General features: G+C 39.1%; 1 long non-coding RNA gene across 1 annotated transcript; it reads right to left on the bottom strand.

Moving 5' to 3' along the window:
• Positions 1 to 7,547: 7,547 nt before the first annotated feature.
• Positions 7,548 to 9,893, bottom strand: LOC309499846. The gene is made up of 3 exons (XR_014206359.1): positions 9,755 to 9,893; positions 9,509 to 9,663; positions 7,548 to 7,952 (listed from the first exon to the last, which is right to left on the bottom strand). It is a non-coding gene; the product is annotated as an uncharacterized lncRNA (long non-coding RNA).
• Between the last annotated feature and the right edge of the window lie 1,521 nt (positions 9,894 to 11,414).

The following is an 11,414-nucleotide window of genomic DNA, read 5'->3' on the forward strand; positions in this document are numbered from 1 at the left end:
AAATTGAGAATTAATTATTATTTTGAGACAAATCATTGTTTGATTTGCGCACAGAATCCTCCGCTGTCTGGTCGCTTCGATCCGGACTCGCGCTAACGGCAAATCCCTTTCACTGTCCGACTGGGTTTGGATTTCGGCAAATCAGTTTTAACGAATTCAAACAACGTGATTATTGTGAGTCCAACATACATCCAGCCACGCAAGAAAGCATGAAATCGTCCTGAGGGAATAATATACTGATGTGATTTGCTGCCCAAGAAACATTTCTGATTATTAGGCTATTAATGTAAAAAAATAAAATAAAATCAGGATTCTTTGATGAATAAAAGGTTCAAAGTAAATTTATCCAAAATAAAAAAACCTTAACATTATAAATGTACTTGCTGAATAAAAGTAGGCTATTCATTTCTTTAATTTCTTTAAAAGTAGTGTATAATTACAAAAGCTTTCTATTTCATATAAATGCTATTATTTTGAACTATGGTTTGTGTGTAAAATAATAGCTTGCAGCAACATATGGAAAAAAAGAACTGAACTAGTTCATTTTTTGGAACTGTGAACTTTAGCTCAAAATTTTGAAGTTTGAACTATGAACTGAACTAGTTCATTTTAAAATTTGTGAACTAAACTTTGAACTAGTTCATGTAGAAAGTGAACTTTCCCAACACTGACGGAAGCTAGCGATGTCAGGGTTGGGTAAGCTGTATTTAGTAGTAATATAAACAACTAGAAATTGTAGTAAATGATGGTTCAAAACAAGGAAATACGAGGCTAAGACGGAGCTTACAGCACCGAAGCAAACACACTCAAAGCAGGCAGAGAGAAAAATCAAGAATTATAAATCAAATCGATAGAGCTCCAAAAACAACAACGCATTCAGACGCGACGCATGATAATAACAGGACAAGACATTACTCACCGTGTTTGTTGAGTGTTTCTTACTCACCTGAGCTTTTATGAACTCAAAGGTGCGAGCGCGCGAGAGAAAATAAATAAATAAAAATAGCTGAGCGCACGGGTGGCGCGTTAACAGGCTAGCGAATTACTAGCGTGTTGTGCTGGTAGTAACGGAAGCTAGCGATGTTGGGTAAGCTGTATTTAGTAGTAGTATAAACAACTAGAAATTGTAGTAAATGATGGTTCAAAACAAGGAAATACGAGGCTAAGACGGAGCTTACAGCACCGAAGCAAACACACTCACAGCAGGCAGCGAGGCAGACAGGAGCAATCGAAAAAAGTCTAATGAACATAAAAAGTGTTTCGCCCTCCTGTGGTGATTTGTGTGAGTGGGTGGGTGTTTGTCTTTGTTTTCATTACTTTGTTTTGTAAAATTTTTCTCATCTAATTGGATTAGAATCCCAAATCTTTTCCCCCATCAAAACATTAATGCTGAGTCCCTTTGTTAGGCTCAGTCAAGAATAAAAGAATCCTTTTGCTAGATGTCTTGGCTTTGTCTTTTCCCTTAACATGTAATGATGACGTCAAGCCGGCCACATCTATTATATATTATATACTTTTTTATATATAATATACATTTTATATATAATATAAAGAAAATTGTGTAAGATAGGGCCCATAAAGTTATTCATTTCAAGCAACAATGGAGCAATTGGATCAATATACTGTACAGCAATTATACATCTTTAAGATTAAAAATGCAGACATCTGAATATACTCCTAACTTACTTTGGATCCAAGTTATATGATTAGACTTGTACTTACTGTGTATGTCTGGAGAAATTGTCTCCAAAACTGCGACTGATTAGACTATAACCATTTTGAAAAGTGACAACAGTAGATATTATTAAATATTACAGATTATGCTGTATGAGTCCAAGAGCTGTTTGTTTCACCATGTACGATTTGAGTAAAATATACTGAATGTATCATGCTTTGGTGTAGACAAGATCTGTTGCTAACCTTGTACTTACCTTCTTCCTCCAATATGAGATTTGACTCACTAGATACTTACATATTCTCCACAATTCTCCAAGTCTGTGATACACAAATAGCATATTAGTGTATAATCCACATTACCCATAAGGCTACATTTTATACTATTAATATGAATGTACTGATATACTAATGGTATGAATTTGTAAAGCTGCACACAATTCATGTTACATCACGTGGGCCAATAGTTTCCCTATATATATATCCATAAAAGTGAAGCTGCATGGCTACGTGACTTGCCGAGGCCAGCGATTCAAGAACACCTTGCTGTCTCTACAGCTCCCAGGTTTGTCACCAGTACCCAGGCCGAGTGTGCTGGTTTGCTAGACTGACTAGGCTGAACATCAGCCTTCAAAAACACCTGGGGCCTCATGTATCAATCTTGCGTACGCACAAAAACTTTGCGTACGCCAGCTTTCACGCTCACGGTCGGATGTACTAACAGTGAAATTAACGTGAGAATGTGCGTTCCTCCACGCCAATTTCATGTCTGGCGTACGTGCATTTCTCATTGTTTTTGTCCGTTGGCGACTCTTACAGGCAGTGAAGTGGCAAACATTACACAACGAATTGTTCTACAAGTCTATCGCACCACCACCTGTGGGAAGCATTGCTATTAATTTGCAATTTATCAAATAATTGACATATATTGTCATACGAGCCTTATGGGAATCTCTGCTCAAAGGGTGTAGTTTTGTCGGGACAAGATGGCGCCAATCTATGGCGACGCGGTGTGGCTCTGTGTTTATGTTTGTCTCGTTTTGTTCTGTTTTGTTGACAATTCTGTCAGTCTGATTACATATGACAGACATGAATTATTATTCGGGTCACTTTGCAAAACTTCCCGGCCTCCGATTACTGGAGGAATGTTGCCGGAAATATTGGCAGTCAAGCCAATGCTTACAGACACAAGCGACCTCCAAGGAAGAGAGGCAAACGAGCGGGCGTTTTGGTTCGACTAAGAGGGTTCACAGCTCTCCGCTTCCCAGCATGATCCTGTCGAATGTCCGCTCCCTGACTAAAAAACAGGACGAGCTGGCTATCCTGATTCGATCCAAGTGGGACGCTGCTGACTGTTCTGTTATATGCCTGACCGAGACGTGGCTGGATGGCTGCACGCCGGATGAGGGTCTTCTCCTGCCGGGTTTCACTCTACTACGAGCTGATCGATCGCAGCAGGATTCACAGAAGAAGTCAGGTGGGAGTGTCTGTTTTTACATAAACCAAAGCTGGTCCACCAACCTGTCGTCCTCTCGCGACATTGTTCACCGGAGCTGGAATGCTTAATTGTTAAATGCAGACCCTTCTATCTCCCGCGGGAGTTCTCCTCCGTCATTTTCGCCGCTGTTTACATTCCACCTAAAGCGGGAGCCAAGGAGGCTTGCAGGCAGCTGGCGGCTCTTATAACAGAGGTGGAGAATTCTAGCCCGGACTCTGTGGTTTTAATTTTAGGCGATTTTAATCACGTGGACTTAAAGAAATCATTACCCAAGTTCAAGCAGCAGATTCATACTGCTACCAGGGGTGAAAAGACACTAGATAAATGCTACTGTGTAATTTCTAATGCATATCATTCTATTGCTTGGCCCCCTTTGGGAAGGTCAGATCATAACACTATCTTCCTCATTCCTCGATATCGTCAGAGACTGAAATCTACTAAGCCGACAAAAAAAGTGATCAAACAATGGTCTATACAAGCACAAAACGAATTAAAAGAATGCCTTCATACTACTGATTGGTCTGTCTCCAGGGATGAGTTCACTACCCTGGACGAATACTGTGATGCTGTTACTTCATATATTCACTTTGCTGAAAATGTATGTTTTCCCTCTAAAACTGTGACTGTTTATAGCAATAACAAGCCATGGTTTAGTAAGGATATTAGAATGTTGTATCTGGAGAGAAAGAGTGCTTTTCAGAGTGGAGATATCTGTCAGTATTCTCTGGCTAAATATGCATTTGAAAAGGCTGTTAGAAAGGCTAAAGCTAACTATAGGGCCAAGCTTGAAGCTAAGCTTGGTGTCCATGATAACGGGGTGGTGGCGCAATGGATAAGACACATGCCTTTGGTGTGAGAGACCCGGGTTCGAATCCACTGTGAGACACCAATGTGTCCCTGAGCAAGACACTTAACCCCTAGTTGCTCCAGAGGCGTGCGACCTCTGACATATATAGCAATTGTAAGTCGCTTTGGATAGAAGCGTCAGCTAAATGAATAAATGTAAATGTAAATGATAACAGGGGTGTTTGGCAAAGCCTTCAACAGATTACTAATTATAAATCAATCACACAGTTTCTGATGATGACCCTTCACTACCTAATAAACTAAATGAATTTTATTGTAGATTTGAATGCAACTCTGAATGTTCAGTCAGCTCTAATTTCCTCAATGTCATAGGTCCTCTCGAACCACCTTTTCTGATAGAAGAAAAAGAGGTCAGATCTCTGTTGAGGAAACAAAATTGTAAGAAGGCATCAGGCCCCGACCAGGTCTCTGCTGCCACTATTAAATGGTGTGCCAATGAGCTGTCGTATGTCTTCACTGACATTTTTAATTGGTCCCTTAGAGTATGTAAAGTCCCAGCATGTTTTAAATCAGCTGTAATCATTCCTGTGCCCAAGAAGTCGAATGTGAGTTGTTTGAATGACTACAGACCAGTGGCCCTAACCTCTGTTATTATGAAAGTTTTTGAACGATTAGTGGCTAATCATCTCTCAGCTACGTCACTTGATTCTCACCAATTTGCATATAGGGAGAACAGGTTTGTTGAAGATGCAGTTTCTCTTTGCACCCATAATATTCTTCAACATTTGAAGGGGACAGCTACATATGCACGGGTTTTGTTTATTGATTTTAGTTCTGCTTTTAATAATATTATACCAAAGAGATTGTGTGACAAACTCCTGGTGTTGGGGGTTAAGGAGTCCATATGTAAGTGGATTCTTGACTTTTTAACTGATAGATCTCAAGTGGTTAGGGTTAATAACCTTTTGTCAAAATCAATGTCCACCAGCATTGGCGCCCCCCAGGGGTGTGTTCTGTCTCCCCTTTTATATTCATTTTATACCAATGACTGTTTTTCTCACCATGACTCAGTCAAAATGTTTAAATTTGCAGACGATACCACTGTGGTAGGCCTCATCACTAACGATGATGAATCGGCCTACAGAACAGAAGTGTCCTTGCTGACTGAGTGGTGCACAATTAACAACTTGTCCCTTAACATCTCCAAAACCAAGGAGATGGTTGTTGATTTTAGGAGCAAAAATATTAAGTCGCTCCAGCCCCTGGCCATCAAGGACAAAACTGTAGAGTGGGTGGAAAGTTTCAGGTTCCTTGGGACCATTATATCCTCCAGTCTCAAATGGAACCTCAATGTCAGCCAGATTGTTAAAAAAGCTCATCAGCGACTTTTCTTTTTGAGACAACTTAGGAAATTTAAAGTGTCTAAGGCTGGAATGCTCCACTTTTACAGGGCTGTGACAGAGAGCATTCTCACTTTCTCCATCACTGTATGGTGGGGTAGCTGCTCGGCGGAGGATAAGTCTGCACTGAACAGGGTAGTTAGCACTGCGTCAAGAATAATTGGGTTGGACCTCCCTAAGATCTGTGACATTTCTAACATCCGTCTACTCAAAACTGGTCTGAAAATACTCAAGGATTCATCACACCCTGCTAATTCCCTTTTCATCCCTCTACCATCAGGCAGAAGGTTAGGAAGTATAAGATCCAGAACCACGTACCCGTTTTTCTAATAGCACTTACCCGCAGGCTGTGAGGGCTCTCAACTCACAACAACAATCTCTATCTACTTTACTTGTACAGACACAGCTATGCCCTCCTTCTTCTTAGGGTCACTAAACGCACTAGCACTTTGTCTGATCAGTTTTATTACTATTTATTAGCTGTAATCTAAGTATTTGTTCTCTGTTTAGATTTCATGTTTTTATTGTATATGTTATGTTGCATTGTCTTGTGTGAGCCAATTCACCAAAATGAATTCCAGGCGATGTGGGTCGTTCTGGCAAAATAAAGACTTGAACTTGAACTTGAACTTGTAAGTTCATCGACCCCTTTACCACTGCCTGTTCTGCCCACATTTTGTCGGTGCGCAGCAGTTCTCTGTTTAACGTCCCCCTTTATATCAGACCATTTCTTTTTCAAGGTCATTTACAGTGCGACTTTCAGATCCCACCGCATTGACGGCATCAGCCAAACTCTCCCACTCATATTTTTTCCTTTTGTTATTAATTCCGGAGGACAAAGTTCCAAATAAAATATTTTTTCTCGTTTCTACCTCCGATAGTAGCACCTCCAATTCACTTTCTGTAAAGTTTCATTTCCTGCCGCTTGCTTTAGCCATTTTCTTACTGCTTTCTTTTGCCAAAGTGGACTCATTACCATATTTAAATTGATTTAATTAAGGGAGGAGACTGGGTGGGGCGTTGTGCTCGTGCATGTGCTCTCAATTTTACGTTAACTGGGATGTACAAAGAGAATATGCGTGGGATCCTTCGTACGCAGAGATTCATACATCTGTTTTTTTTGTGCGTACGCACATTTACAGCTTTGTCCGTATGCAATGTTTTAGTATGAATTCAACGCAAGTCTTTGTACATGAGGCCCCTGCTCTTTCAGACCTACTTGGTGGAGTAACACACAACCCACTTTACCACTGTGAAGGTACTGGTAGGCTTCAGTGCTCTTGTAGCTTTTCATAGCAGCACCATCTACTCCAAGGGACAGCACAAAATAATTGAATATATCCCCGTACATTATTTCTGGCCACTTTCTCATGTCATCCTCCCAGTCGCCAATGGCGATCCTTGAAGGATGCAATACACTTACACCATCCGACGACCGCAGCACAGAAATAGTGTGCTCCCATATGTTGACCATGTCAGCTAATTACCGCAAACTAACGAAATAATGTATAACAAAAGTTTGCTTGCCCTTTTTACTGACAAATTAGCTTTGTCTTGTAGCGCTGTTTACACTTCCTCTTTATGTGGCGTTTGAGACGGAAGTCGAAAGACAATCGCGTTCGACCGGAAACGGGTAAAGTGGGCGGGGCTACATAAGGTCTATAATTCATAAAAACCAACCATTTCGAAAGGTAAAACATTTTATTTCATAAAAGATAATACACAGTAGCTGGTGTGTTTTAGACTGGAACTCTGGATTTGACCATTCAGCATCAACACTATCAGTTCGATTACAATCAGCATTTTTGGATAAAATGATTTTTTTTAGAGGAACATTTAGAGTTTATTAATTAATTCCAACAGAAGCAATGTAATATAATAGTTTAATAAGCAGTCTATCAAACTATGGTATTGAATAAATGTTAAGCATGAAGAAATTGCAGAAACATTTTGAACAATTTAAACAGAAATATAATGAAAACTGCATCTCAAGCTCTTCGAATGTCACAGAAATCACATTTTGTAGAAAAAAAAAATGCTGATTTATATTAAGTGATGATTAAGAAAAAAAAGAAAAGAAAAAGAAATTATTGTAAAATCACTGATATGAAGATCAGATTAGTTTGTATTCAGATTCTCATTAGTCTTTGTTAAATGTCTTGTCATGTTGGCGTCTGGATCTTTTTGCCCAACGGATCTTCTCCAGAAGTTTCACTCTGTTGTTTGTGATGTTTTTTCCAGTGACCTCCATAAGATCAGTGATCATCGCAGCGCTGTAAGAACCTTGAAAAGTGGTATATTCTTTCCTCTTCTCCTCAAGTTTATCTGAAGAAACATTAACACACTTAAATCAGAACACAGTTGATATTTCAGTTTTATTCAGGACATTGTAAGATCATAACTTGCCTCCACAGTTGACCACATTAAAGAGAGGGATGTGTATCACGGTTGGAGTGTTTTGGCCTTTGAACACATAGAAGTCCTTCGGTTTCTCTGAGTGTCCATTGGGAATGTTGACCTCAGGGAAAGGGATGTTTTTTTTTCCTGCATGTATCAGCAGATTTCTTCACTGTCTGCAGTGTAAAAACAGCACAGCATCATTTGATAAAAATGGTTAGACTGATATTAAGTTCAAATTTAAGTTATTGACTGTCAGGTTGTGGAGTTCATGCACCAGTCAAGAAACCCCAAATGAGATGGAGAAATGCTAATGGGTAGTTCCATATAGGTATAATAGACTAAATATATTATATTAAATTATATATTGTATAATAACAACACATTCTCACACCCAAGGCGTCACTTTTTGTCACTTTCAACCATGCTTCAATATCTGACGCTCAAAGCACCCTTTAGCGTCCATATGTGACGCTTCGGTTATGGGTAGGTTTAGGCGTCATGTAACTGACGCTTTCGGAAGCGTCAATATTCGACGCACAAAGCACCCCCTAGCGTCAATATGAGACGCTTCGGTTGGGTAGGTTTAGGTCTGTGGTAGGGTTCTGCGTCTCATATGGACGCTAAAGGGTGCTTTGAGCGTCAGATATTGAAGCATGGTTGAAAGTGACAAAAAGTGACGCCTTGGTAATAAACGTCACATGCTACTGACACCTGCAGGTCAAAACAGGGTAATGCAACGTGTAATCTATGCAATTAACAAATGAGCTGATGTCATTAAATATGAAGTGTCTGTACAATGTGTTATTTTATCAAATTTTCAGGCCTCATACAGTAACGAAGCCTTGTTTACTGAGATCACATGACTTTAGCAATTACAATCACTGGTTCAAAACAAATGATTCGGAAAGGTTTCAAAGCTTCACAAAATAACTTTTTGAAATCGCCCATCATAAACTTTCTGCTCAGTGCGTCCTCTGTGAATGTCATGAGGAAAAAATTTCAACCCAGCAAACAGGGATTGTCTCAGGACTTTAGCTAACGTTCTGGTAAGGTTCTCTCAGTTATGAACAAACATTATTCCAGTAACATTCAAGGTTGCACAAGATTCAAAGTGATTCAAGGCCCCAATATTCTCTTTGCAGTGATTTACAGTTAACGAACATCCCGACGCCGTCCACTGCTGAGAGCGACGTGTAGATGAATATGTGAATATGTGCTGCTCTTTCCTCTCAATAACACAATAAACACACACAGAAATGAGAAACATCAGTTCAGAAAGCATCTGATCATAGAGATGTGGAGATGTTCTCGACAGATGAGCTCATTAAAATCACACAGTTATGATAGTTTGATTATAAAGTATATCTGAGACTATAGACTATATATAGATCTGACTCTGTGAGACTGTAGTTTGAATGAATCTCTTTTCTTTGCACGACACATTGACATTACAGTCCAGAACGGCTCTTTCAGCATTATCCTGAACATTGTATAAGCATTAGTGTCATGTGTCAGTGAACAGAACAGAATCACATCTGCGATTTTCCCATCAAAAACATCCTGAGTCCTTCACATAAAAATCAGTCGACAGGCTTTCAGAGACAAACTAAGAAGTCGGGAAACATCGTTTAAGTTGTTACAAGCTGTTCATACATTGACAATTAAAAAGCAATTAATAGCACAACTTCTTACATATAGCACCTAACCACTTTAAGAGAATGCATAATACCTCGAAAGGATCACCATCACTGAAATCCAGTGAAATGATGAGGTCGATGTCTCTCTCTTCTCTCAGCACTGAGAAGTAGGGTGAGTTCAGCAACAGTCCAGCGTCTATATAGTCTCTCGTCTCACTTTTCAGAAGAGCGGAGGGCACTGCTTTATCTGATATCATTGGAGTGAGTGATCACAGCATTAAATTAGGCCATTAATTATTCATATTGAATTGCCAGTTATCAAATGGGTCTGTTTTCACCTTTCATGTTGTGAAGAAAGTTGTATTTCATGCCCCAGGTCCAATAAGCCGCACACTCGCAAACGCTCAAGCAAACGTCTGTAATAATGAAGGTTGTTGGAACGTGAAAAGGTTTGTATGGCATAAGGCTGTAAAACACTTTATGATTCTGACTGAAAGCTTTATGGCTAGAAAATCCAATGTGAAGTACACATTAGAGACCATTCAACTTACGGACTGGCCGGTAATTGAGAAATACACCCTAGGGCTGTCCCCGACTAGTCGAATCAGAATCGTCATGTCTTGCCTATAGTCGACTAATAGTCGAATCATGTGTATGGGGGTGTGTATGGGGGTGGGGCTGGGGGCGGGGCTTTAACGTTTCAAAGCCTCGATGTACAGAAAATCACACAAAGATATAGAAGAAAATGTATAAAAACATTTTTGATCAATAAAACTTAAATTAAACTTGATTAAAAAACTTGATTAAAAAAAAAAATTAAAAAAATGTCTTTCCCTTTGAAACATCACTTATCAGGCTTATGCTACTCTGAATAATACCTGAACTTCGTATTTTGAGCACTTCTTGCGTTGTTGTTGCTGTTGCCTCTTTATGATGACTCGCTGAAGTTAGTCCTAATTTGTAAGTCGCTTTGGACAAAGGCGTCTGCTAAATGACTAAATGTAAATGTAAATGTAAATAAAACTAAGAAATAACATAAATAACTCCAGAAAGGCCACACTGCAGATTTGCATTTCACATGCAAATCAAATTAAATCGGCTAAATTACCTGTGCGAGCAGGCCAGCCTACAGCACAACATTGATGCAACGAAAAAATAAACAATTAATTTACTAAATTAAATTAGAACAGAATATACCTTTCTAATAAATAAAAATACAAAACGAAATAAATCAGAATCAAGTCACAGGATGAGGAGCAAATGTGTGCAAAATGCCTAAAGTGCAGGGGAACATATTCAAAACACAAGCCACAAATAGTTAGATTAGATAACCCTGACAGATCAATAAATAAAATTAAAATAAAGAAATTATTAAAATAATAATATAGTAGCCAGAATTTTCAACTTTGTCTTTTTAACTGCAGAAACAACACTAAATGCTAAACTGGAGAGGCAGTCTTTTTAGCTAAAAATGTTTACAGCATCCAAAAATAAAATTAGAACCGGCTGAAAAGTTTTGAAATCACTTGTACCTGATCGAGAGAACAAATCCAGTCTTTCACTCTGTCTGTCCGTTGGAGTCTTTTCAAATTGTTACATTCTAACGTGAAACCCAGTCTATGCGTGAAACATGTTAACGTTGGCCGGCAGAAGTGCGATCACATTTACATTTACATTTACATTTAGTCATTTAGCAGACGCCCTTATCCAAAGCGACTTACAAATTAGGACTAAATTCAGCGAGTCATCATAAAGAGGCAAAAGCAACAACAACGCAGGAAGTGCTCAAAATACGAAGTTCAGGTATTATTCAGAGTAGCATAAGCCTGATAAGTGATGTTTCAAAGGGAAAGACAAATTTTTTTTTTTTTTTTTTTTTTCTATAAGGTTAAGTGCTCACGGAAGAGATTGGTTTTCAGCTGTTTTTTGAATGTTGTCAGGGATTCTGCATTCCGGATGAGGGTGGGGAGAGCGTTCCACCAGCATGGAACTGTAAAT

The sequence above is a fragment of the Leuciscus leuciscus genome (genome assembly GCF_965113295.1).
Source record: "Leuciscus leuciscus genome assembly, chromosome: 5".
Lineage (NCBI taxonomy): Eukaryota > Metazoa > Chordata > Actinopteri > Cypriniformes > Leuciscidae > Leuciscus > Leuciscus leuciscus.